Source organism: Festucalex cinctus, chromosome 16, assembly GCF_051991245.1.
Source record: "Festucalex cinctus isolate MCC-2025b chromosome 16, RoL_Fcin_1.0, whole genome shotgun sequence".
NCBI classification, from domain to species: domain Eukaryota; kingdom Metazoa; phylum Chordata; class Actinopteri; order Syngnathiformes; family Syngnathidae; genus Festucalex; species Festucalex cinctus.
The window spans coordinates 13755688-13783587 of NC_135426.1; the positions used below are offsets into that span (position 1 = coordinate 13755688).

At 41.1% G+C, this 27900-nt stretch overlaps 1 protein-coding gene across 4 annotated transcripts in view; it reads left to right on the plus strand.

Moving 5' to 3' along the window:
- The first annotated feature begins 1856 nt into the window (after positions 1-1856).
- Positions 1857-27900, plus strand: part of LOC144003105 (neurexin-2-like) — a 392228-nt gene continuing 366184 nt past the window's right edge. For 3 of the 4 annotated variants that reach the window (XM_077498934.1, XM_077498935.1, XM_077498938.1), the window contains exons 1-2: positions 1860-2135; positions 2207-2260. The gene's annotated coding sequence lies outside the window, so the exon portion shown is untranslated. Of the gene's footprint in view, positions 2136-2206; positions 2261-27900 lie in introns of all 4 variants that reach the window. The other variant, XM_077498936.1, reaches the window with a different exon arrangement.

Here is a 27900-nt window from a genome sequence, read left to right on the forward strand (position 1 = left end):
TATATATATATATATATATATATATATATATTTTTTTTTTACATATCAGGGGTGGGGACCTCTGGCGACCTCACGATACGAAACAATATGCGATACAAGGCTCACGATAACGATTCTCTCACGATTATCGATATATTGCTCAGGTAATAAGTCCACGATAATCTACGCTAAAACTAATCATATAATAATATTATTAATAATAATAATAATAATAATACATAAATAAATAAAAATAAAATAATAATACAATAAATTAATATCAATAAAAAATAAAAAATAAAAAATAAAAATAATAATATAATATAATACATAATATAACATGTACATATCTATTAGATACAATATAATACTAATAATAATAATAATAATAATAATAATAATAATAATAATAATAATAATAATAATAATAATCTTCTTCGCCTGGACTCACGTCCATTTCCCCGCCTGTCTTATGATGCTCTCCCCCTAGTGGCCCACCAAGTAATTGCTCAATAAGTCATGAACAATGGAGCCGTTATAGTGGCTGGTTATTAACTACAACTATCGCGATACTTGCATAGACTTTTAGATTCATATCGGGATTAATCGTATCGAATCGCCAGGTTCACACCCCTAACATGTATATATATTGCTAAGCTAATAAGGTTACAGTTTGTTGCTATTGCAATATGTTTGTTACTTTCCAATAATCCCACTCTTGCAGGTAGTTTGAGTGATGGAATGTAGACTTTTCAGCGATTGCTCTCCTCCTCCTGCCGCTATCTCCTCCCGCATCTCCCACCGCTGCTCGTTGGCAGCACACACAGCCGTGAGCGGAGCTAATTAAATGCTTCTAAGTGAGTCGCCTCGCCTGCCATCGCAGCCTCGGCAAAAGGTCATCCGACTCACAGGCACGAGGCAGACATTTCTCATGACTGTTTTCCTTTTGAGAAATTTAGCAGATTGTTAATTATCAGATTACAAGTTTGCCTTTCCAAAGGCCAGCACACTCCCCCCTCGCTCCGCTCCCCCACCCCAAGTCAGGGGAGGCAGAGAGAGAGTGTGTACCGAATGAAGACAGCTTACAGCTTTCAGGCTTCTTCCCTCCTTTCGCTTGAGTTGAACTATGATTTGCTATCAGAGAGGAAAAGCGAGATAAGCAGAGGAGAGGCGCTCTTTCTGTCTGACGCTGACCTCCATGCTTCTGTCAGCTGGCATCAGCCCCCGAGCATGCACACCTTCCACCTCTATGTCAATTCGTTGGATCAACATCTTGGACAAACAGTACAGTTCAGATTATATTATACTGTAGATGCAGTGCAGCAAAAACAAACAAAAAAACTAAAAAAAAAAACTACACATTTTTAGATTTGTCACTTGTGTACCTAATGATATGGCCGTTTGAGTGGAGGCATTTACTGTTAATGATGCCCATTTAATTAGCTGATCACATTCAAATTTGCAACGGGAGAAGGAGTGCAGTGATGACACATTGCAGCTGTAGGGCTTGTTACTGTTTTTTTTTTTTTTTAAATTTATTTTTTTATTGCAATCGTCAATGTCACTCTATCGTTGCAAATGAGCTGCAGGGCGCTTGAAATCTATTTTGAGTTGACCCCACATGCAGCTCCCCTTCATGTCCGTCTATCAATAAATTGATTTAAAGGTCCATTAATGGCGCTATGAATCCTATGTGTCCGCGGCTACTGACAAGGAAAAATGATATTGATTGCTTCAGTTTGCTGTTTAAATTGTAAATGAATTAATAAGCTACTTTCTCTAAATTGAGAGCCGGTCTCTTGTGGTGGAATGGAGGGAAAATAATCATTAAATAACACTGCATCAGTCCTAAAAGACGCAGGTCCACTGGGCATGGTGAGCACAGCAACAGGTTGCTGAATCGCTGATGCAACAGGAAATGGGCGGGGCCTGATAGCACCAGGTGAAATTGATAGTGTGGGCACTATCAAACAAATAACAAAAAAGAAAAGTTAATATATAAAGTTCTCCTCCTTTGAAGGGGGATATTCACCAAAAATGAATATTGGACATTATTTATTTTGCACCTCCTGAGTTGCAACAACTAGCGAGCTCACACTATGCAACACTGAGTACGAAAGCGGATGTATTTTGTCTGTGAATAATAAACATCTCCGGTGAGTATCCTGTATTTTATTTGAAGTTTTTGTCATGTTGTCAGACAAATATTGATTGTGCACTGCTGCAGGCAGAGGAAAGGATTCAGAAGTGGCATGAAATCGGCAACATTTCTACTTGACAGGTATGTTTGTCACCTTTTTTTGGGATTTTTCATTGACTGTATGCTCCCCCCAAAAATATTCAGGCTGATAGCATTCAGTGCATGGTAAAACCACATTGCAAATAATTCATGCGAGTAAAAGCCATGACTAACAATGGCTTGTTTACAGTGTGCTAGCACTGCTATTTTTCCCAAAGCTGCATATGCACTGTGACAATTGACCAATGCACGCTTTAATAATGCCCATGTCCATGTTTGCCTAATGAATGTTTTAACACTGTAGTGTAAACTATTGGACAACTGATTTATTTCCTGTTCTCTGACCTCACCTTTAGTAATTTGAAACATTTAGTGCTATAATAACACAACCTTGACCAAAACGTAGTATACTTTCAGTACATAATAAAATGCAAGTTTATTTTTCGAGTGTACTTATTCTTATACTAAAAGTAAACTCAATGGGACTAAATTGGCTCATTTTGCTTCACATAAAAAATATACTTAAGTATATTATAAAGTATATTAATAAGTACAATTGGACATACTTTCAAGTATACTTTGTAATATATTTAATTAAGTACACTATTAGGTATAGCCTACTTTAAATAAACTTGAAAGTATACTTTGTGGTATCATTATGTCCACAGTTTAGTTTACAGCAGAGCAGTGATGAAATGACAGGAATTGAACCAGCAAACTCTGGTACCAAAGGTAGCCACCTTTAGGCTATCCAGCCCCAGCCATGTTGTGTTTGGAACTTTATAAATAAATTTAACCTGTAATTTTGGTCTCACAGTGCCTTTATGCAAACTTTTAGTACATATTTCTGTATACTTAGACGTTCACTTAACATTTGCTTGTTGGAGTATACTTCCAATATGTACAAGAAAAGTAAACTGGAATTATACTCTCCTATTTTTGTGTACTTGAAACATACTTAAATATACTTCTTTTTGGTAAGGGACACTAGCATTAGTGACCAGAATTGGCTTGTTTGCAGCGCTAATGTTAGCTTAGCTTTGCTAGCACTGCTATTTTCTTGAAGATGGATATGTGTTTTCTTTTATAATTCAACGCTCCACACTTTCATAATGCCCTCATGAATGTTGAGAATGACGAACTGGACTAGCAAAGTCCCAATGCTAACAGTTTAACTCATTCACTGCCAATGACAACTATAGACGTCAAAAATCCAAGCAAACAGCCAATGTTAATTTTGAAAAAAAAATATAATAATAATAAAATTAAATTAAATTACATTTTTAATTAAAAAAAAAGAAATTTCAATTTAGTTTTAGTTATAGTCTTCTGACTAAATATAATTAAAGCCTTAGTCATAACTTAGTCACCTGATTGTATTTGTGTTTTAATCCAACTTTAGTCGACAAAAATAAGGAGCAATTTTAGTCGACTAAATAGACTTCTGGAGTTCGAGACCCAGTTTGTGGTCTCAGTAAGACCAAGACCGACCACTATGCACAATGGTAGCACTGAGCAATGAAATTGTTGTCATTGTTATTATTAATAACAATGGGGATGAATAAATATGAATGAAAACAATGAATAACTAAAACTAAATACAAATTTCTTGTCAAAATTTGCACTGGCTGTTTGCTTGGATTTTTGACGTCTATAGTCGTCATTGGCAGTGAATGAGTTAAGCACGGTATATTCCTGTTCTTTGATCTTGGCCCTCATTGGTGATTTGTAACATTTAGTGTTATGGTAACACCACATTATAAGTTGCGCTAACAATTTTGCAACAGTGACTAACGTTTGCTTGTTTACAGTATTGATGCTAGGTCAGTATTGTTATCACTGCTAATTTGTTGAAATTGAAAATGTGTTTTCTGCGACATTTTATCAATGCACACTTTCATAATGCTGTTTTGAATGGCCATTTTTGACAATGGTGAAAAAAAGAGAGATACATTCAAATGTTGCTCACAGTTTTAAAACTGTAGACTCTCCATTTATTGTCCTGCTGATTTAGTTGCTGTTCTCTGACCTCGCCCCGCATTGGTGATTTGTAGCTAATGTGCATAAGAAGTTATTTGTGCGCCTGCCAGAGGCAACGCTCTCTGTCCAAACAACCCGCTGCAAGGCCAAATAAGTCAATTAACGGGACGGGAGCAACAAATGGACAAAGAGATGGATGCGCTCCTCTGTGGGACACGCACGCAGGCCTAATTTGAGGTAATAAAAGACCACGTCAAGCGTGACCCCTGCTGCGGAATGGAGGGTCGATGGATTGCCCGACTGGTCCGTGCACGACTTGACGCTTAATGTTCATCTTTCAACCTTTTTGTGCTTAGTGGAACATCTTCATTTACTCAAATATTAACTTGCAACCGCTTTTGTGCGTCTGTTGCTCCCTCTCGTCCCTGATTTGTGGAACAGGGGATTATGGGTAATGGCCGGAGCACTCCCAGCGTCGCTTGTGTGATCTGATTCGTGGCAGAGGGCAGCCAATTATAAGCATCACGTCACTTTGTTCAAGACTGCGGCTGCCTGCAGGAGGGAAAGGATGAGGAGGAAACTTAAATCCATTCAAGGCCATCCACGGCAATACGAGTCACTCTCAGCTACTTTGATGCCAGGACAATAGCGTCCCTGTCGTTGCCATGGCGACCCAGCATCACCTACACTTGAGATCTAGCAAATCTTATTTGAGAAATGATGATGTAAACTTTGAGGAGGAAGACAAATAATGTTGACGCCGCTCTTTGACCGCTCTGCCATAAATCTGTGCCCATTTTCTCATTTCCTGCGACAAAGCTAATTTCCTCTGCATGCTTCCTTCATTAGCGCCCATAAGCTCCGGCGAATAAGATAATTGAGGGCTTCTTAAGATTTTCTAGGTGACATTGAGAGGGAGATTGGCTTCACTGTGTGGGTATAAGCTTTGCATAATATTTAATGACCACTCATGCTCCACGCTCAACACACACACACAGCACTGGCTGTGGTGTCAGTATTAATTAATTCCCACTTTGGAGGAGCCGCATATGCACTTGTGTGTCTGAGTGGAGGTTTAACTTGACTGTAAGGATCAGGGGGTGTCTTGTCTGCTACGTTCCGGCCATGCGTGCGAGCCGTGTGCACGCAGGCATCTCCGAGTCGCGACCGGACAGATTGATTAGCCGGCCGTCCTGACGGAGCTGTCCTTGAATAACCTTTTGGTGCACCTTCGTATTCTCTTGTTTGCATCAGTGCGGATGGTGGACATTACAGGGTGTCTTGTTGAAAAATTCTCATTCTCAAGCATATTTTTTTTTTAAGCAAATCCTCATGTCTGTAGAGTGATGGATCATCTGCTATATTAACTCATTCACTCCCAACCGTTTTCACTTCAGTGTTTTCCTGGATTTTGATTGATTTTGCAAGGCCCGCAAAATATTATGTTCTATTGCTAAAGATATGGAACCTACCAAAAGAGAGATTAGAGTCTCTTCTTTTATCAGGAAAAAAAGTATATTCCTATCTGTTTCTGCTTTGCAGCAATTAACAATAGAACATAGCTAAGTTTCATCATTATTCACAAATCTGCTTAGAACTGTGGGGGAAATCAGCTTGTTTTAACATGGCCTGGTTGATCTCTTATACTCTGCTGCCACTTTTCTGCAGTAGAGGGACTGCATCAAAGACTTCTCTATGCTCTGGCATAAAAAAAAACAAAAACAAAAAAACGTATAAATACGTCTTTGGGACACGTAAAACATTTAAAATATGACGTATTTATACGTTTTTGGGAGCTAATGAGTTAAAAACTACTGCTACTACTGACAGCTGCTTGCTATTCCACATGTCATCTTTTCCAGTCGCTCCCGATTAGCACCTGAACATATCTTCTGGCTAGAAAATTAAGTATTGATCTATTTTCCTCTCTTGGTTCCAACCTGCCATCCTGTCCTAACAGTTTCTGGTTTTTGATGCCACAAGCTGATGGAATTTCAAATAGGAGTTAGAGAGAAGTTAACCGTGAGGAGAAAATGTATAACAATGACAGCCTTTAATGCATCGGCCCCAAGGTGTCATCTGACATCTGACACAAACGGTGTCAGAGAAGTTCCAGGACTGGTGTCACAAAAGATATACAGTGGTGTCTTGCATAAAGCTTGCTAGCATGTAATGGAAAAAAAAGGCATTGGTATGCTAACATTAGCTAACAATATTTGAGATTGTAGAAGAACGAGTATTTGAACACAAATGATGGAGTAACACATGTAGACAGAAAATACCACAATACACAAGTGAGTTTATTCTTTATTATCTTAAAAGAAAAAGACCGATGTCATTTGTGGATATTGTTTGTGTCAGCATGACTGTATTATACTGTGTCAGGGTTACCTGTTTGACATCTATTAAACGCGACACAAAAAGGAGAGAAGACACTCAGTTCAGGGCTCGCGAGGAGAGAGGAGAGGAACTGACTGATACAATTCACTCCTGCACTTTCTGAAGATTCCTCTCCTCACCCTCTCTATTTATTTGGTTTTCCACACCCTTTCCACACTAGTTACATGGGTGTTCCAACCCTAAAAATGCAAATGTAAGGCATAGTTGGAAGTTGAACACAGTGTACTTGTTTGTCTATGTGTTGTGCATGTGAGTGGAAGATTGCTGAGTACGTGTGGTCAAGTTTGCAATCATTTCTTAACAGAAAACAGGCGACCTCAGCAGACTGGCTCGAACCATTCTGCTCCGTTAGATGTTGTGGTTCTTCAGCTTTTTGAGTCATCTTCAAATAGCCAGGCTATGTGAATGTGAGTGGGAACAGAGCAAAGGCATTCTTCATTGCAAGCAGAAGCAGTTCTTCATTGCAGCAAATGTATGATAACTTATTAAAAATTATTCCTACATTCTGCCTCCCAGTGGCCAAAGTGGGCATTTTTTTTATTATTTTATTTTATATTTTTAAACAGTGAGCTCCTGCTGTATTTAAATATTGTGTAGGTACAGTACGGTATGCATTTCTTCATACATGCACGACCCTTTTAAAAAAAATAAACAAATACAACTCATTTACATTTGAATCACATCTGCCCCCCTCCTCCTCCACTCCGGTTTCTTTTTGGCGAGAACCTACTTTGGGTTGCGACGGCCTCAGCGCAGAGTGTTTGTGACGGGCCACGATGGCGTCGGCTCGCTGCTGTCACGGAGAATTACTCGACATTGTGGCGAATGAAAGGGCTGCCTGCTTCCTGCCTTGCGTGAGTAAGGCCGTTGTGAACCTCCCACAAGAAGTAAACGACACCCTGATGATGGTGATTTTTCTAAGAAATGTGATTGATTGTTATTCAAATGTTTGAGGGCCCAAAACAGATTCTAATCGGACATTTTCTGTTCTCTGCTCACCGGCGTAACTGTTGAGTAGACCAGGTTGATGCGCAATGCCATCAATCCTTTTTTTTTGCGAGAGCAGTAGCAGCTAAATAAGTGTTGCACTGCACCAGGCGGCTATCATGACTTATCGTGCCTGACAAGATAAAGCAACAATTTGACCTTTGTTTTTATCCATCATTCTCACTAGGAAAAAAAAACGGAGCCTTTTGTTTCAGCTACTACCTTTTGTCCATAAAATCCATCTGAACTTTCACACACCATAAACGGCCACAATGGGGACAGTGCCATTTTGTAAGCTTGAAGAAAAGACGCACATTAAAAGACGGCGGCAGAACAGATGGGATGTTGTGCTCTGTTGACAAAGCCCGGACTGGGTCCATTTATGCAGTCCGGCAAGGATCCTGTAGGAGGGAGAACAAGCGAATGGCGACTGGATGAGATGCTACCATCCAATTATTCAGTGTCAGGAAAAGCCTCTCCTCCACCAAGGCTGACTCTATTTGAAGAATTTCAACAGAGTAACCAGCAAATGTGCTTTCATTTGCAGTGGCAGCAAGGAGCCATGATTGAATGCCATTTTAATGAGCTTTCCCAATGAGGTGCCACCTGTTTTATCCAGATAATTGGATGATTGGCCACCCTTAAACGACCCAAGCTTGGCGACGGACTCCTTTCCTTCCCTTCTTCCAGTCACATTACAATCTATGTATACTGAAAATGGCTCTGCCACTGTAAATTATTCTGCTATCCACAAACATCCACTCAGGTGAGGCTCGTGGTTGCCATGGTTGCAGTGCACACGCGCTCGGCTGCTAACTCCACTTCATTTTGCCATAATAGGTCTCAATCAGAGCAAATTAAGAAAGTCATCACTTGCTGATGATACTTTCCCACCGTTATAATGTGCCAGAGATCACACTGACAGTGAACTCCCGACTGCACCAATTTATATGATTGCGTTCATTTCACTGTCCCGCGAGTGGGTGTAGAATAGGACGACTTGGAAGGAAAATATAGCATTGTAGAATTAATATTGACAAACAGGAGGGACTCAAAACTATAAAATTCCACACCAAAATCAGGACAGGTTACAGTAGAGAAGTGGATCACTCTCCAAAAACTTCACACAAATAATTTAAATAAAATAGTTTCCGCTCCTGACTATCATCTTTGAACCTGAACAGTGTGGTTATAGATTAATGGAATAAATGAGCTCTTAATCCCATCAAAGACACCTCCGGAAGACCCCCCCCCCCCCCCCCCCCCCCATCCCCCTTAATCTGTCTATAATTACACACACCCAACACACAAAAAGCGCAAAGTTGACCTCATGCAAATCAAACGCATCCGCTGCCTTCTTGAGCCTTGATGCAGTTCATCTTGAGGTGAATAATCTATTCCATCATCTAAGATGCAGTATTATTGTATCCTATATATATATATATATATATATATATATATATATATATATATATATTTAACACATTTACTGCCATTGACGGAGGAAGACGTCAAATGATGCTTTTTTTTTTTTTTTTTTGCTGGGCTGGCAGTGGATGTGTTAAAAGGCATCAAAGTGTACCAAATTGAGTGGAAAATTTATATTTGGGGACACAATGGAATGATCAGTATCAGTAGAAAGCCAAGCATTCAATGCACTTTTATGACTGGTGTGATGTATTGTAGCACTCACACATGTTTGATCGACCTCATAAATGTCTCTAACAGGATGGCTGTTGAACATAAATCCTAAACGGCACAGGTAAGCTGAGGAGAAGGAGAAGGAGGTGGAGGAGGTGTTTTGTCCTGCTAAAGGGGCAAACACCATGGCTAGTAAATAATATAGTAAATACTGACGCTTTTATTCCCCAACACTCCCATCTGTCTGGCCTAGGGAGGAGAAATAAATACTGTTGGAGTGGAGGAGCGAGGGATGGAGGGAGGCAGGGAGGTGGCGATGGATCATCCGGCGGGGCCTACAGCAGATGAAAAATGCAGATTTGAGACAAGAGGAACATCAGTTTGAATTGCGAGGCCTCCTGGGAGCGTCTGGCATTAGCAAAACAACCTCTCTGTATGCAACAAACCCCTCTCGCTGCTACGGGCGGATGTTTGCGATGGGCGCGCCACTCCAAGTGGTGTAAAAATAAAATAAGTAAATTCATATTTCTTTTAGTTCCTCAAAGCAGCACGGACACATCCATCCATGTTAGTTTCCTCAGTTGCTGTCCATTAATAGTATGGTAGCATACGTCCACTTGACGAGCGGGCGATTAGCCTTGGCGGAAGTTTCTGCGTTCTCCACGCTGCCTTTTTTTTGACTTGTTAAGTCTGCGCTTGATCTGGAGTGCGCCACCGTTCGTAATGAAGCGAGGCAACGGGCGATCTGCTTAGAGGCATGTGGAAGGAAATTTCGCAGCCTATTCCCCCTTTGAATTGGAAATGCTTTGAATATAACTCAGTGCGGCTGAATGTATTAGTCCAGGCTGAAAACCTACCGTGCTGATATTTTTTTTCTGACCTGCACTCTGTGAGGCTAAAAACGCGCGTTGTGATGATAAAGTCCAAAGAGTGGAATTGCATACGATTGGATACAAACTTGGAAACAACAGGAGTCCATAGAACAGGGATGTCCAAACTTTTTCATTTGAGGGCCACATACAGAAAATCAGGAGGATGCAAGGGCCACATAATGTTATGAAGAGAAATTGTGTTTCGTCCTAAAAATTGTACAAATAATTTATTTGTGCTTTTGCATATTTAGAACACTGCTACAGTATATAAACCAATTTATTTGTAAAATGGCAGTAGGGTTATTATAGTTTTGGAATTTTTCATTTTAGTTAGTTTTTATTAGTTTACTTCTATAAAATAAAATGCTTAGTTTTAGTTCAGTTTGTTAGTTTCAGTATTAGTATTAGTTTTGTTTTTTCTTGTAATTGGCTATTGGCTGCTGCTTGTGTGTGTCATACTTTCAAATGTCATTATTCCGGTTTATAGCAAAAATAAATTAGACAAAACGATTACATTTTTTAATCAGATTAATCACATCTTAGAATTTTGATTAATCATGATTAATTACTGACTTAAAAAGGATTTTTTCCCCAACATACTTTGCCCGCTAAATTTGAAGCGCACCTGTTATGTTTTAATTTTTTCGACGTTTAATGTTATGAGGACATCTTCAAAAATTTATATCCACTGCACACGCTCATCCTGCTTTTTCTAATCAATTAATTATTTGCACAATTTAAAATTGTAACCATTTATTAAATGCTTTACTTTAATGCATGTAGTTGTGTTTATTGCTCAAAATCGAATGGCTTTAACGTAACCATCCGCTGTCGGCTAAAAAGGATCATCTGCGGTCAAAATTAATAGTGTGATTAATCAGTGGTAATACAATGATTAATTCGATAAATTTTTGTGATTAATTAATTAGTTAACGCTTTAACTTTGACAGCACTAAAATAAATCTACTAAAAATCAAATCATATTTCAAATCATCCCCAAAGGCTCTCATGCCTTAAATTAATTACCAAAGACTAAAACGAAGGACATATTTGCTATAATTATAGTTAGTTTTAGTTAGTTTTGTAAACATAAAATGTAGTTTCAGTTAGGTTTCGTTTTTTTAAAAAGCATTTTTGGTTTTATTTTATTTCGGTAACAATATTGTTTTTTGAATTTTAGTTTGAGTTTTTTCATTAGTTTTAGTTAACTAAAATAACCTTTAATGGCAGCTGTTTTTCGATATCTTCTCTTCTTACTTTGACCATCTCCAAACATTTTTGTTTTATTTTATTTGAACTGAGACAAATGCCATTTTTAGCATATGTCTGAAAAATGGACGGTGGGCCACAAATGGCCCCTGGGCTGTAGTTTTGACACCACTTCCATACAAGGAAGGAGAAGCCCACAGTGGCAACTTAAATAATTTATGTCCATTGTGGGACATGGAGAATCATTGCTTTTGTTTTGGGGCTGCTTTGCTACATCTCGCGCGGGATACTAAAATGAAGATCCGCCGATTTCATTTGGTTTCTTTGTCCACTACAAAGCTCTCCATTTGATACTCAACAATGTGTTCTTAAAGGTTAAGAAAAGGTAGAACTCTTGCTATTGTGCTGTGACTTTTCATCAAAACTTTGCTCCCTGGCAACCTTGTCGCCAGGCAACGCGTGTAAGTTTCACCAAGGGGAGAGTGCTTGTTCTCAAAAGTCTCCTGTTACCATCCACTTTGTTAAATCCATTGCAAGCCTAAATGCAGCAAAAGCGAGCGATAGTTTGCGTTCGATCGGGCTACATGACGAGAGGTCACGCCACCAGAACGTCTCGTTCGTTTCATATAGGTTAGTTAGAGGACTTGAAGTGTCTTGGTTTTAGAGCTCCGACAATGCAGAGCTGCAATTACGCATTGATACCTGCTTACTGCCGGGCAATCAACACTCCATTAGCCTGATGTGCATATGACATACACACACACAGACAAGGATAAGCACAAGCTCCCCTCCCTTCTCTCCCGGCAAGCACAATTCTGGAGGGAACACAAATCACGACTGACTGCTGCAGCAGCTTCTTCTTCTTTTTTTTGGTTTTTTTTTTGTATCCTCCTCCTTTTCTCTATCTCTTCAGAGTCCTTAAATTCATACCACATCTTAACTTCCCGAAGGGTAATTTTACCATATTTTTTTTTATTATCGTATTCCAGCACAGGAAAATGATCATGTAATACTCCGCCTGAGGTTGCGAGTGAATATGTTATTCGTGGCCAAAGGCGTTTTCTATCATGTTAAGTGGAAAATCTGCCACAGATAGGTGGCTGTCAGAAATGAGCACACGCCTGAAACATGCTAATGAGCAAACAGTCACAAACATGACGATGAATGAGCAAGTTCTGCTTTAAAAAGCAACATTGAGCATTCCAGCTTGCAGCTTTACATATTGTGACATCTCCTTTCAGTTTGCAGGCATTTCCACTTGCTTTCTAGGAAAATGCGGACCCTCGTCTCCAAGTGGGCCGTGATTCATGCTGATGAGTAACAAAAGACTCAAACTGAATGTGTATAACCTTTACGTTGCCCCTCTTCTATTCAACCACAAAAAGTAGTTTCAATTTTGGAAAGAATCTGCTGCACAAATTCCTGACTGGATTTTTTTTTTGGTCAGTGTTTTACAGAATAAGCTAACATGGAGGGTCTGCCAAGGTTATTTATTTTGCTACTTTTCTGGAGTTGTATCCAAGGCAGGGGTTCAATCGGACCCGGGGGTTCGGTGACTCCGTCTTAGGGGTTTGGCCGAGGTCAAGACACTCACCTGACTCAAATGATTCCTGATGACACGCCCCGCTTGACCATAATTGGCTACAGATATGCATACTACATATTGCCTAGTACCTGACGATTCGATCCGTATCACGATTCATAGGTCACGATTCGATTCAATACCGATTAATCCCGATATGAATTTACAAGTGCGATTTTTTTTTATTTATTTTTTTTATTTTTTATTTTTTTTTATTTTTTTTTTTTTACTCAAATTTCGAAAATACCATTCAGTAAACTTATCCATGTACACTGTAAGATTTGTATGAAAATGCATTATTTATTGATCTGAAACTTCAGTTTTATAACTGTGAGCCACTGTATTAATGTAAGATTTTTCATGTTAGAACAGCATTGAAATAAAATATTAAGGCTTAATGTTCCATTAATATAACATTCTTCCATACTTAAGGTGTGAAAGTTAGACGTTTTGTTGAATATTTTTCCATCAAAAATGGATGTTAAAAAATCGATTCGGCTGCCTATTGAATCGATTCGAGAATTGTGTGCTGTAGTATCGCGATATATTGCCGAATCGATTTTTTTTTAACACCCCTACATACTACATTGTTTGACATATCATTGACTGCAGGGAATTTGGTGCGCTCAGTCCTCGTTTTGTAACTGTTGTGATGGTTCGTCGTGTGATTTCGATTTGCGATGCTAAGTTTAGCAATTTAAGTGTGGCATAACTAGCTAGCTAGCAAAACTAAAGGAACGCTTCCATAAGCGCCAGTGATGGTATTAAAAAGACAGAGCTGGAAACTCCACGGCTCTCTCACCGATTGGTTGAGAGGAGCAAACGTCCCGGTCAAAACCAAAAACAAAGAAACGGTTGACTCCAACATGCCGCTGTGGGAGCTGCCACTCCAATTACGTTGACGGTTTGACCCACTGACACACAACGGCGACACACTTCCCAACAATCTCCACGACAAGGACCGCGCGCGCACGCGTGCATAAGATCCACTTGCTGAGACTTCCACAGCCAACATGTGCAGCGGCAGGGGGTGTGAATTGCTTCCCGGCTCATCAAGACTCGCAAGATTCCACATCGCCACATGCGGCGCGACACTTCAAAGTGGCTGATGCGACTGGCACCCCGCGAGCCCCAAAAGCTGCCAAATATCCAAATGCCACAACAAACTCTTTGCAAATGCATCCTAACCCTTCCTGTCTATTCCTGGAACACAATTCCTTTGTTACATCTTTGGTTTGTTTTTTTTCCCCTCAAGACCACCGAACATTTATGTCCACAGCAGTAAATACAGCTTAGTCTCAGAACATGAAAACTTTTTTTTTTTTTCCACAAAAAAATAGAAACTTATCAGATTCCTGATTTGAAATCTACACATCTTTTGAGTGGAATATTAAGACGAGGCGGTAGATTTTTATCTTGTCACATCAATTATGAGGGAGAGAAATACTCCATGGTGGGCATTCCGTCAATCATGACAGACGTCCATTTTGTTAACTACTGATGGAAAACTTAAAAATTGACAGACTAATTATTGATGGAAATGGGTGTTTGTCCATCAATGTTATCTTCAAAAACCGGGTACTGACAGACCGACTCCCGTTTCATATTTATTGGTGCAACCGCACGACTGCGGCATTTTCCCCGTAAAGACAGAAATCGTGAGTGGCAATGTAAGATGGCCGCCGGTGGCTTCACTTCACAATATGGCAGGACAGTCCAGGTTATTACATCCGTCAACGGTCCATCTGGAAAAACAACAGTGTTTTGTAATTCATGTAATGTTTTCATATAAATGTACAGTATGTAAACTATTCACCCCAAACTGTTCTTGTCAATAGTTTATTGGAAAACATAAAACAGAAGAACTCTTGCACAACAGCGAAATGTAAGCAAATCTCATTTTTACTTTCAATCTGGTGAGTCAGTATATTTGTTTATTTTATTAGCACACCAGTCCCCATATGTAAATGCACTTTAAAAACAAATATATCTAATTATATAATTGCAAATGATTCTGCACATGCTTCATGGACCCTGGTTTCAGAACCAGTCTCCTAGTGCATGTAGTGTGTCTAAGAGCTGACAAGAAACAATGGTGCGATGTTTTTAAATGATCCCAAATTCAGCACTTGTGTTGTCATCGCACAAAAAGCTCCTGTCACAGAAACAACAATTCACGAGTCCACTTGGCTTTGCCAGCGCGGCTTTCTTTTGACATTTAAAGACGCCATCGTGTGCTTTAACGGGCTGCAAATCTCCCCACCAGAGCGCCACCGTTCGCACGCTTAATGTGACGTATGATAATGACTTTTTTGTGCACTCTTCCCTCACTTGACATATGTCTCTGTCACGCGGCGATAAATACAGAAGCTCTCTCGGACAGATTGATTTGTTTTATTCAGTGATTTCTCGGTTGAGGAGAACAGCTAAAAAGTATCTGGGGGGCTTCAAGTGTGTTTTTCTTTTGTTTAACAACAAGAACAAGCAGTTAATTTTCAACAATGTTGCCATTAATGATTGTCTTTGATTTGAACCACAATTTTATTTTTAGGGACTTTTAAATTTGGATATAGAATCAAGGAAGGCCGTATTGCGAATATGTTTGAACATATTTGTAATTGCCTACTTTTGAATGTAATCGTAAAGTTTACCATGTGGCATTACGGGAAAATTTGCTTTGTAGCATTTAGCCTACAACAGTGCTTCTCAATTATTTTCTGTCACCGAGCGAATGCTCCCTGCCATAATGGGAGCGCCACTGCCCCCTAATGTAGTGGAGGTGCAATTGCACTTTAGTCTTGGACAATAAAAAAAATCAAAACAAAAAAAATAAAAAAGTATGTTCCCCGAGGTCAAACGCGCCCCCCTTGATGGAGCATCCCCATTTATTTTTTAGCAACATATCACAATATGTGACTGAAAAAGCTATTAAAAAGGAAAATGTCTAAATATGCATTTATTTAATGCCAAAACTTTGTACAATGTACAAGTGCCTCACTGCCTCTGAGCCTTTTAACTGTAAACATTGTAAAGTGAGACAAATTAAAGTGCATAAACATAACACTGCACAACTGGACACATTATATCGATATCTACCATCAGTGTATTGATAATTTATTGCAACAGAGAGCGCAACAATATATTGCAATATTGATTTTTTTTCTCCCACCCCTAGTTGGAACATACTTGCAAATTTTTACCACATGGCATTATGGGAAAATTTGCTATTGTAGCATTTAGCCTACAAGAATGTTCAAACTTACTCGCCAGTATGTTCAAATGTATTTGCGAGTACGTTTGGACGTATTTAAAAGTATGTTCGAACGTAATTAAATATGTTTGAAAGTACTATCAAATTTTACCCTGTGGTATTAATGGAAAATATGCTATGTTTGTAGCATTTAGTCTCCAAGACCGTTAAAACGTATACTATATGTTGTAACAATCTGTAGTGTGGCTCCGCACCACATGATGGCACCTCATCGTATTTATTGTGCCTATGCAGCACTTTTTCGTTTGGGCCATCAATGTATTTGATGCCGTGGATGTCTACGCTTACCGTGATGTGTGGTAGCGCCGAGAAGCCCACTGTTTTTGTTTCCTTTTAATAAAGTAAGCCTGTGGACTTCCAGTTCCTTAGTTGCGCTTCAGTTTTTGCAATCGAGCTGCATCGTCCATAGCTGATCAGCCGCTGTGCGTTACAATGTGTTCAATCAGGCTGGGTATTGCCGCCAACCTCGCGATACGATACGTATCACGCTACAGGGGTCACGATACGATACGTATCACGATATAGGGGTCACGATACGATGCGTATCGCGATACATGGGTCACGATACGATGCGTATCGCGATACATGGGTCACGATACGATGCGTATCGCGATACAGGGGTCACGATACGATGCGTATCGCGATACAGGGGTCACGATACGATGCGTATCGCGATACAGGGGTCACGATACGATGCGTATCGCGATACAGGGGTCACGATACGATGCGTATCGCGATACAGGGGTCACGATACGATGCGTATCGCGATACAAAGGTCTCGATACGATACGTATCGCGATACAAAGGTCTCGATACGATACGTATCGTGATACAGGGGTCACGATACGATACGTATCACGATACAGGGGTCACGATACGATACGTATCACGATACAGGGGTCTCGATGCGATACATATCACGATACAGGGGTCACGATACGATACGTATCGCAATAAATATGTAGCCCAATACATGATCTTCAAGGCGATACGTCTCCCGATATTTTCCATTAATTTACTTGCATTTTATAATAACAGTCATATGTATACCTAAAGGATATGTTTATTATGCTGGATGACAAAAATGTCTTTGTTAGTAGCTCTTCTGGTTTACCACCAAGCGGCATGCCTGGTCTAAATGTGTACGCACTGCAGAAAGGAGCAGCTTTCACAGACTTATTAATAGGCATGAGCCGATATGAGCAAAAATATCAAAGTATTAAAATGACAGCTCTAAAATGTGCTTATTTGAAATATTTGGGGAAATAACAGCATTTTTTCATGTAAAACATTTCATTTTTTTAAATAAAATATAGGAAAATTGGTACATTGAGACATGTGCCACGTTAAGTTTATAAGTAAATAAATGTTGATATTCTTCCTCTGCTTTAATTTTTCTTAGCAAGACACAGTGTCCAATCACTGGTGAGCTATTTTTGCATTAATTGAAGGCAATTAACTTCAAAGACGCTGCTAGTTTTTATTTTTTAGGTACAAACTGCCCATTTAAAGTTAACGAGCAATATCGATTCTGACGCCTGCGTATCGATACGTGTATTGTAATGAGGCCCGCAATGATATATTGCCGTATCGATTTTTTTAACACACCCTTAAACGTATTTCCGAGTGTTGAACAAATTTGCGAGTATTTTTGAACATATTTGCGAGTAAATTTGAACATACTCGCCAGTCAAAAATGTTTACTCCACATTCACGCGTCCATATTAGCACTACTACTCTTGCTCTTTAACAAATTGATGTAATGTCTTGTAATTATAACTTCTAACCAGATAGAATGAGACACCTTACCACAGGGCTCCCTTATTCTCTTTTTCTTGCTAAATACTGCGCCAAACAGGCCATCCTGGCTCTTTACTCATCACGCTCCCACGCAGAATTTGTCAAAAATGAGCGCTAATTGTGCTTGTTGTAACGTGCCCCAAATGACGGATGAGATAAAACCCCAGCGCTCGTCATTTATACACCGAGCAGAGATACGGGAGCTGTGTTTGATGCCTGCGCTGCCTTTCATTTTCCCCTCCTTTTTTTTTTTTTTCCTGGAGGGGGGCTTTCATGTGCAAACAGTCGCTGGTGCGTCTGAGTGCCAAGCTGGCAAAGTAAAGTCAGTTTAGATACGTGAGCGTGGCAGCGAACATCAGAAACAGACGCTTGGAGTGCTTTTGGTGTCTCCTTAAGTGGTTTGTTTTCAACACAAAAAAGTGTTGTAATGATGACGCCGGGCCCAGTGTGGCCTCCCTGCATTGCACCATTTCCCCACATTCTTTCTTTTTTGCCTTATTTTCCAGCAACAAAATAGGACAAACCCTGTGTTTGTGTTTTTTCAGCAAGACGTGTATTTATCACATGAGAGTCATAAACACACAAGGCTTCTAGTTGTCCCTTTAACATGCACATGTGCGCGCACACAGAGGGCAGCGTGTAAATAAATGGTCAAATAAAGCAAAGGACGGACTGATGGACTGTCTTCATTATGTTCCAGTCAGTCTGGAGACCACTGGGAGGCAACATGGTGGTTTTAAATAAGTGTCATCCATTCTCAGTGCAGCTGCAAAGTCCTTTCACTTCCATTTTTTTATTGTATTTCTCTCTTTGTGGAGACTGCTTGTAGAGCGCTATAGTAAATGTCTCTATTTAAGTCCATATAGTATGCGTGCGCATTCAACTGCTATGCATTATTCCGGAGTAGCGGTAAAAGGAATCCTGTGCAGGTGCACCACTTTGACGAGATTACCTCCGCACGCAATTGACTTAGTGGCAGACTCGAGTCAGCGCTCAACCTTTCGGGAGCGGCGTAATCGCCGCAGATGGCTTCGCTGCCGGGATGTGCACGGAAGCCTGCGCGGGGAAATGAAAAGTCAACTATTTCTTCCATGCATACAGTAAAAAAAAATGAAATCCAGGATAGTTTAGCATTACAACTGAAGGGCTAGCGATATAAGGCGTGCTATGATGCGCCTTGTAAAATGGATTCAAAAAGAGAACCTGCACTTTGTAAGAGGAGTGAGGCAGCAGTTTTCCAAATGTGTGATCAAAGCAACTCTACCTCACCGTGCACGGATCATAGAACTATTTAGTCCCTCCGAAGATGTCCTTGGGCCCTCTGCTCCTTTCGCCGCATTTAAATTCTGTCACATAACTGATTTGCCTCCCTTGAGTCGCCCTCAACTTACTCCCAAATGTGCCCGCTTGACTGCATCCTCATAAGTTGGAGACACTGATGTATTTGTCTGCAGTTGATAGCCGCTTGACGGCTGATTATCAATACCGTTGACAGTTTACAACTTCATATTGTAATTAAGCATGCCATTAAGTTGAAACTTCTCAGAGAGTGTCAATCAGAACTTTTTAAAGGCAGACTAGAAGAATTCAAAACATTTTTTTTTTCCACATTAAGAAGCAAATTGGCACATAGTTAACACAACTTAAAAAAACAAGATTCAAGATGTGGATTGCCACTCCACTGTCAGCTGAAACATAAAACAAAAAGAATGAACTCTTGTGTACTTAAAACTAGGGATGTTCGATACCACTTTTTTCAGACCGATACCGATACGCAGACCCTCAGTACTCACCGATACCGATACCAACTGCCGATACCAGTCGTACATTTTGACAAATAAAAAAAATCACTAAAAATATTTTTAAACAAATATATTTCCTTTGATTTTGACACAAAAAAAACCCAGCACAGTCACTCTTCAATAGTCTTAACGCTCAAAATAAAACACAAAAATGCTCTTTTAGTTTAAGATTCACAATTTTGGAGTATTTCCAAACCGGTGAAATTTTGGTGAAATACTGCTGCAAGCTCGCGCCAGTTACAGGCAAGGAGGACTCACTTAACGTCTACCCCCTCTGCCATCGGTCGCTTGTACTCGTCTGCGTCACGAGTACTCGAGTACTTGAAAAAAGGCTGGTATCGGCCCGATACCGATACCTGGTATCGGTACTCGCCCATCCCTACTTAAAACATCCACATAACGTAGCCTTCAGTCCCCTAGCCAAATGCTAATGCTAAATAGAATCTATGGTGCAACATCCAACGTCATATTCTTGATCCTCTACGAAGAATGACTAATGCTGTACTGATGAGCAGTATATCCATCAACTCAATTCTTGCCTAAATTCTGCAGGACGGCTTTTACATTTGCAATCGCCAATTGTTGCATTTGGGCCTTTTTCCATCCTTTAAGTGGCGGTAGTATATTTTCAGGCCGGCATCCTCAGTTTCTCCACCGGGCATTGTGGACATAGAGAGAAGTGCGGGGAGGAAATCGATGCCACTGCCGCGTCCTTCGTCCAAGGGTCGGCCATCGAATGGCAGAGGGCACTGAGGCAATTCACAACATCCCTTTCGGGCGGTGCTTTAATCAGCTTGTTCCTCATTAAGCCCTTCCCTGAGGAAGGCTGTGTCCGCACTCAGGCGGTTTGTTGAGTGAAGGATTTGTGTTAAGAAAATAAGAAAACAGAAAATATTTCAATGCTGGCCTTTTTATTGGCTAAATATTCAACGTGTTAAACCAGAAGTAAACATATCCTGAATTGTAACGCATACTTTCAAAAATGAATTTCATTTTCTGTGGATGTGCCCTACGGGTGCATTGGAAGGAACTGCACACTCCTATGCGACACATGCACTTGCCAGATATGAAATATGATTTCAATTGAAAGTGCCTCAGGTCTTAATACTGGGTATGATGGGGTTTGGAGAGCATGAAAGGTTCATCAACAGTGCAGCAGGTTCAGCCTTGGGTGAAGCCAACACTATGTAGAACAGGCAGTCACTTGCTGCTCTTTCCTTAATCATCGTGTCTTGCGCGGCTTTAATAATCCATTTGGAAATGTGAGGAAACCGCAGGTGTCTCTGCCTAGGAGTAAAACACCACTTAGGGTGCATTTGCAGCCTCGGCTGGGGCCAGTTGAAATTGTGTAACGGGGGGAAATTGCCGCGCACTTTGTGGCATCAGCAATTCAATGAGATCAAATGACGGGAACAGAACGCCATTTAAAACCTTCCAAATTCAAAAGTAAAACCTATCATCTAGTTTCACTTATTAACAAGTAGTACATCTTGCCACATGCTATTGAGAGAGTTTTACAGAACCTTGCTCAGTACAATATAATAATAAGTAATTGCGAGCACATGCTTTTAAATTTTTGGGGCTAACACATCGATGCAGTGATTTTAATGTGAAGCCAGAGGTGCTTGAGCCATATAACCAATGAGCATTACAACCTCCAAGGACCTTCTGACTGTGTGGATGAATTTTCATCATTCACTTCAGCCTGAATGAATGTCTTTGTAGACGCACACTTATCCAGGTCATGCTAATCCACAAAGGTTGAATAAAGGCAAATTCTTGTTCCTTGAAGAAGTTTCATTTTTAATCCGAAAGGTTTCTTCAGCTCTGTATTAGAAGTTTGGTGTTCGTCTATTTATGCATTATTGCTTGTTTTCTCTGGGGGCGGTCAACAATAGTTGTTGTTGTTGTTGTTGGCTAATAAAGCGACCGTTCTGCACATCAATCAGTCATCTGACAAAACAAGGAGTGTAAAGACCTCTACATTGGGAAAAAGCAACTCCTGCACAGCACTGGCGGTTTGCATCCTCCAGTAGAGGACAGGGTTTCCGCAGGTTATCACGAAACATTAAAAGTCATGCAATGGATTTTTTCAAAAATTACGGCCTAAAAGTGGCATTAAAGAGTATTAAAACTGATTCCACAAGCATTCATTTTATCTAAATTAGAGGAGACCACTGACTAGATTTGGAAAGAACAATGCACTGTTCGTATCACCAACATCCAACATGGAACACTAATGCCACCTAGAGGCAGAAAAAAATACTGCAACACCAAAACGACTGTTTTACACACCTTTTAACGTTATAGTACAGTACACCTTTTTTAATTTATTTATTTATTTTATTTTATTTTTTATTTTTTATTTTTATTTTTTAAGAGAGAGCTCAGAATTGTTCTTTCGGTAGTCTTACCGATTGAACATCTTATCATCATTGCTCTCACTTTTTTTTTTTTTTTTTTTTTTTTTTTTTTTTAACGTGTGTGCAAATACGTGTAAATTTATACTCCATTAATTCACCTAAAACCTAATAAAAATCCCATTACCCTTCACCTTAACCAGATACTTCAGAGTCTCGCCAGAGTCGTGAGGTTCAAATGGTCAGGAGACCAGAGAAAAGGTCAGAAAAGATAAAAAGAAAAGAAAGATAAATCAAAGTAAAATCCAGCACCAACCAAACACTTCCTGCCTTCCCCATGGTTACAAAATCAAAGTCTTACCCCATTAGCCTCTAAATTCCAACAAATTAAAGAGATCTCAAGAGACCAGAGGAAAAACTAAAGAGAGGAAAGAGGGAAGGATAGATGAGGCAGAGTGAGATCCACAGAAACCAGTCCATCCAGTCCATCCAAGTGAAATTCAGCACCAACCAAACACCTCTTTACAGTATACTTTTTTAACTTCCAATTATTTTATAAATTACTATAAATTACTGTATCAATTGAGTTACACTTGTAAACTTATTTGTCAGAATTTCTTAATTAACAGAAAAAATATTGTATTGTACATAGAACAGATATAGAACAAGCAATTAATTTGTGACTAATCACCAGTTAACTGTGGAAATCACGATTAATTCTGATTTTAAAAAAATGTAAGAGACTGACAGCCATACACAATATATTTATGTATATCATATTATATATTTAGTCAAACTGAAAAAAAAAAATGTTTGAGACATCACACATCGTCTGCCAAAATTGTCCTGACATCTCTCCCCACAAGAGTCACCTTTAACAGGAAGAGTGATCCTAACGAGACGGATAAATGACCGATTGGTCGTTTCACTCACCACGATAGACAACAACGACACCCTATTTTTTACCACCCCCACCCATGAGGCATAAATGGAGGAACTCCACAACAGAGGATGAATTGTTGCATCATTAACACATTCACTGCCATAGACGGCTTTAGACGTCAAAGATTCTTTTTTTTTTTTTTTTTCTGGACTGGCAGTGAATGAGTTAAGAAATGAACTAATTGTGTAACTGTGCCCCCTGCAGCACATTTTACAAGGTATCCCTGCTAGAATGGCTCGAGTGTTTCGGGTTTGTCCAGCTTCAGGGCATTCCGCAGAAGGATCAAGTCTGTGTGAGCTGCACACCATTCACTTCCATTTACTCCAGCATGGGCTCTGTGTTTATACCCCCGCTGTCAAAAGGAATAAGATGAGACAAGGCGCAGTGCGGCGGCGTGGGCGTGTAGCGGTCACAATAGTGGTGGGCGTGGGCGGCAGTAGGGGGGGGGCTGCCCGAAAGGCACAGGCCAAGACAAAATAGGAGGGGAGACACGGGGAATAAACCACTTAGGGATAACAAAGCGTATGTGTGTTTGACCATGTGTGAGTAAGCACGCGCATATGTTGGAGAGGGCTGACGTGCCTCGACCAGTGCTGAGGGCAGCCTGATTTTTGGCAGGGGCTGCGTTTTTCATGGCTGCCGGCAAAAGTGGCGAGAGAGTCCGAACCACGGGGACGAGCAAGAGCGTTTAGGCCAGGTGGCGATGTCAGGCTAACATCAGGCCCGGTTTGATTGAAGTTGACCTTCGGACCTTGCTGTCTTAAACCGACTCGATTTCCATCATCATCATCGTCAGCGGCAGCGTCCCCAAGACGTTGACAATGTTTTCCTGGGAGTGGCTTCACCCGGTAAACAAACTTAAAAAAACAAAAGTTGAAAGAAGAGGTTAAAAAAGAAGCTAAGCGGAGATTATGATGACAGGCAGCTGACTGAAGACCTAACAGACACAGATGACACTAACGATGGGTAAAAAGACATGCACCTGAGCTTCAACTCCTTTAATGACGCCTGCAAACATTTCCTTTTGTGTCTAAATATAGAAAGGCCGTTAAAAAGAATAGAATAATTTGTGAGGAATAGAGGAGAAACATCTCACACTGGCACGTTGTCATCTGTTTTTTCTCCTTTCCACACGTTAAATAGCACCCAGTGTGGCAAACGTCAGTTTTTTTTCTTTTTTATCACAATATTAAAAATAAAAAACACATTATAGATGCCTAAAAAAAAAAATCTTTTTTTTTTTTTTTTTTTTAAACACATCTGTCAGCATTGTCTTTTCCCGTTTGCTGATGGTGACACGAGCATTTATCTATTAATTTGAAAGCCGTAATGACTGTCAAAATATATAATGTTCACCCAGTTGTGATAAGCTACCTTGCTATAATCTCATCCACAATGTTTCAATGGAGGACTTTTAATTCTATCACTAAATCGTTCAATGGATAAATGATGAGTATTTCATGATTATAACAATTGGAATTTAGTTTCTGGAAAAAAATGTACAGTTGATTCGGACTCCCATTTACAAATACTTTTGTGGTTAGGCTGTTTGACTGAATGTATAAAAAAGTGCCCACCCCAGTCTTCGTGGACCACTCAAACATTGGTTCTCGATTGGTCTAGTGTAGCTCTAGATTGGTCTAGATCAATACTGCTTGATTGCTTCTTCATCAGACACTTCCGACTTCTCTACTGTGGCAGCGTGAGCCTTTTGCCATGCCTGGATCAGTGGTGGCGAAAGGGGAGGGTTAGGCAATTGGGAGCCATACTAGCCGTCGTCCCCCGCTTGATGGATGTGGGACATTATGGCTCTTGGGGACAGGTGCCACCGACGATTAAAGGCCGCAGCCAGTGGCTCGGAAAGTGGAACGAGGAGATGGAAAGCAAAGCGAAACTGTTGCCGCAGAACAAGTCAACACAAATGCTGCGGGGGGGCGGGAGCAGGTGTGGTGGGGGCGACGGTCTTTCTTCATGCTGCAATCTAAAGCGCGATAGTCTGTGGAGGCAACGGGTCATCGAATCCCGACGCTTTGTCACCGTCATCTGCTACTTTTTGATGATCGGATTCTTATGAAAGATCCTTTAGAGAAGCCGTCTGTTCTACACATTCAGTGGTGGGTTTGAGAAAACAACCCAGACCATGGCAACATGCAAACATTCCCCACCAGAACGGATTTTAGCCAAGGAGACAGCAGCAGTCTCGAAGCAATAGGCTTATCTTTGTTGAAGTACAACAGACTGATTGTGGAATTGAATCTTTTGATGGGACGGAGGCGAGCAATAATGGGCCCTGCCTGAGAGCAAGGAGCTATACTTTTTTAGTTTCAAACTGCAGAGCAGAGTGGAGCGGCAAAATAAAAGGACCAGTGTCTATCTCTGTAACACGGGTGATTATCTGGAAATTGCCTTGACATTGGGCTGTAATTTGGTAGGTAATGACCGCCAGGCGCGGGTCTTCTGCCATGGCTACGTTATCAAAAACTGGTGTGAAAAAAAGGTTTGAACATCTGCAAGCAGCGGGGGGGGAACTGATTTTTCAAAGCCAGCACCTTTTCAGTTTTCTCTCTGAATAGCTACTTTCTTTGCCTTCATTGTTTACTGTTATAATATTTTAATGTTTGCTCATCTGCTTACCCATAATCCCTCTGCACACAGTCCCTCGCCTCCTTGGCCTCCATATTAAGGCTCTGTCGTCACCGGCGGATTAGCTTCTCCGATTCGGAGTGAGCACACTGCTGGCTGCCATATCCACTAACGTGGTCTACTGGGGGAGTGTGAAATGTTGTGTGTGCATACACGGTTGTTGACTACACAAGAAGATCTAAGAAGCTCTGATCTGTCCTTTGAACTAAAACCCAATGAGCTCTGTCATTTCAATTGTTAAGGTTCTCAGCAGCCATTTATGTCACGAAATGTGGAGTATGGATAGACCCAGTGGAGGAGAAACAAGGCAGGGAGACAGACAGGAAGGGTAACGTGAGGAACTTTATTTACAACAAAGATGGTGACGGACAGGATGGGACGCAACGTGAGAGGACTGGTCGCCATGACTGGACTGAATTTGGGGCGGCTTGGCTGGGATGTGCGAAACCTGGCTGGGACGTGCGAGACTTGGCTGGGATGTGGGGAAACTCGGCTTGGACGTGGGGAAACTCGGCTTGGACGTGGGGAAACTCGGTTTGGACGTGGGGAAACTCGGCTTGGTCGTGGGGAAACTGCTTGGACGTGGGGAAACACGGCTTGGATGTGGGGAAACTCAGCTTGGACGTGGGGAAACTCGGCTTGGACGTGGGGAAACTCTGCTTGGTCGTGGGGAAACTCGGCTTGGTCGTGGGGAAACTCGGCTTGGACGTGGGGAAACTCGGCTTGGACGTGGGGAAACTCGGCTTGGACGTGGGGAAACACGGCTTGGATGTGGGGAAACTCGGATTGGACGTGGGGAAACTCGGCTGGGACATGGGGAAACTCTGTTTGGTCGTGGGGAAACTCGGCTTGGACGTGGGGAAACTGGGCTTGGACGTGGGGAAACTCTGTTTGGACGTGGGGAAACTCTGCTTGGTCGTGGGGAAACTCGGCTTGGTCGTGGGGAAACTCGGCCTGGACGTGGGGAAACTCGGCATGGACGTGGGGAAACTCGGCTTGGACGTGGGGAAACTCGGCTTGGTCGTGGGGAAACTCGGCTTGGTCGTGGGGAAACTCGGCCTGGACGTGGGGAAACTCGGCATGGACGTGGGGAAACTCGGCATGGACGTGGGGAAACTCGGCTTGGACGTGGGGAAACTCGGCTTGGACGTGGGGAAACTCGGCTTGGACGTGGGGAAACTCGACTTGATGTGGGGAAAGTCAACTTGCCGGCAATTAACACCAACACAGCCCGACGCAACAGGACAAGACAAAACAATGCTTCCACAACGCGTGAACCGAAACCACTGACTAAAGACACGCAGGTGGACAAGGTTAACGATGATGAGACACGGGGAGAAGTCGGGACAAAACACTACAAACACCTAAAACCAAACAAAACCTAACCACACGGAACCAAAACATGACAATTTAACGTGAACTTCAACAAAGAATTGCAATTCCCTTGGAAATTACTGATGAATATAACCTTTATTTTCGAAAATAGCAATTCCATATTTTATAAACAGCCCTGAGCATTGTTGAATGCTCGGATTGTATTTTCGAAGAACCCTAACCCTAGTTGGAATATTTTACTTTCTCAGCATTGACACAATGGCCAACCCCTCCAAATGAATGCATCTAATTATAATGTAAGTAGAGTTGCAATGTCTGACTTGCTGTCATGTTGGTTTCCTCTTCCACCTGAAAATGTCCCTTTATCAGCAAATCCACACCGACGCAGCTCACAGCGTCTTGCCAGCTTATCTCTGTCGGACCGTTAATTAGCACAAAGTGCAGCAATTACACTCGAAAAATCCGAAGCAACAAAGACACAAAAGCTGTCCACCCAGCCTCACCCTGGTCTTAAAACTGGACCGGCTCCCACAAATGAGGGCAATGGCAGACGGCCGATTGGAAGGAAAATGAGGGACCGAGATAATAGAGCAACAAAAAAAATTACTCAGTGCTCAAGATAAGACTTAGCTGCCAGTATTAATTGGTTTGTCTCTCCTGAGAGGAGCCCTGGATCTGGAAGGTTTGTGATTATGAGCCTCTTGCTGTTTGAGTCTGTTCACAAGTAAGTGGGCATTATGCCTGCAACTACTTACATTGGTATCAGTGTCGGTCTGTACTAGACCTATTTAGTTTTTAAAGAGGATTCCAGCTTGGACTGGAGTTTGGTTTGATCTTTGTAAAGACAGCATTAGCAT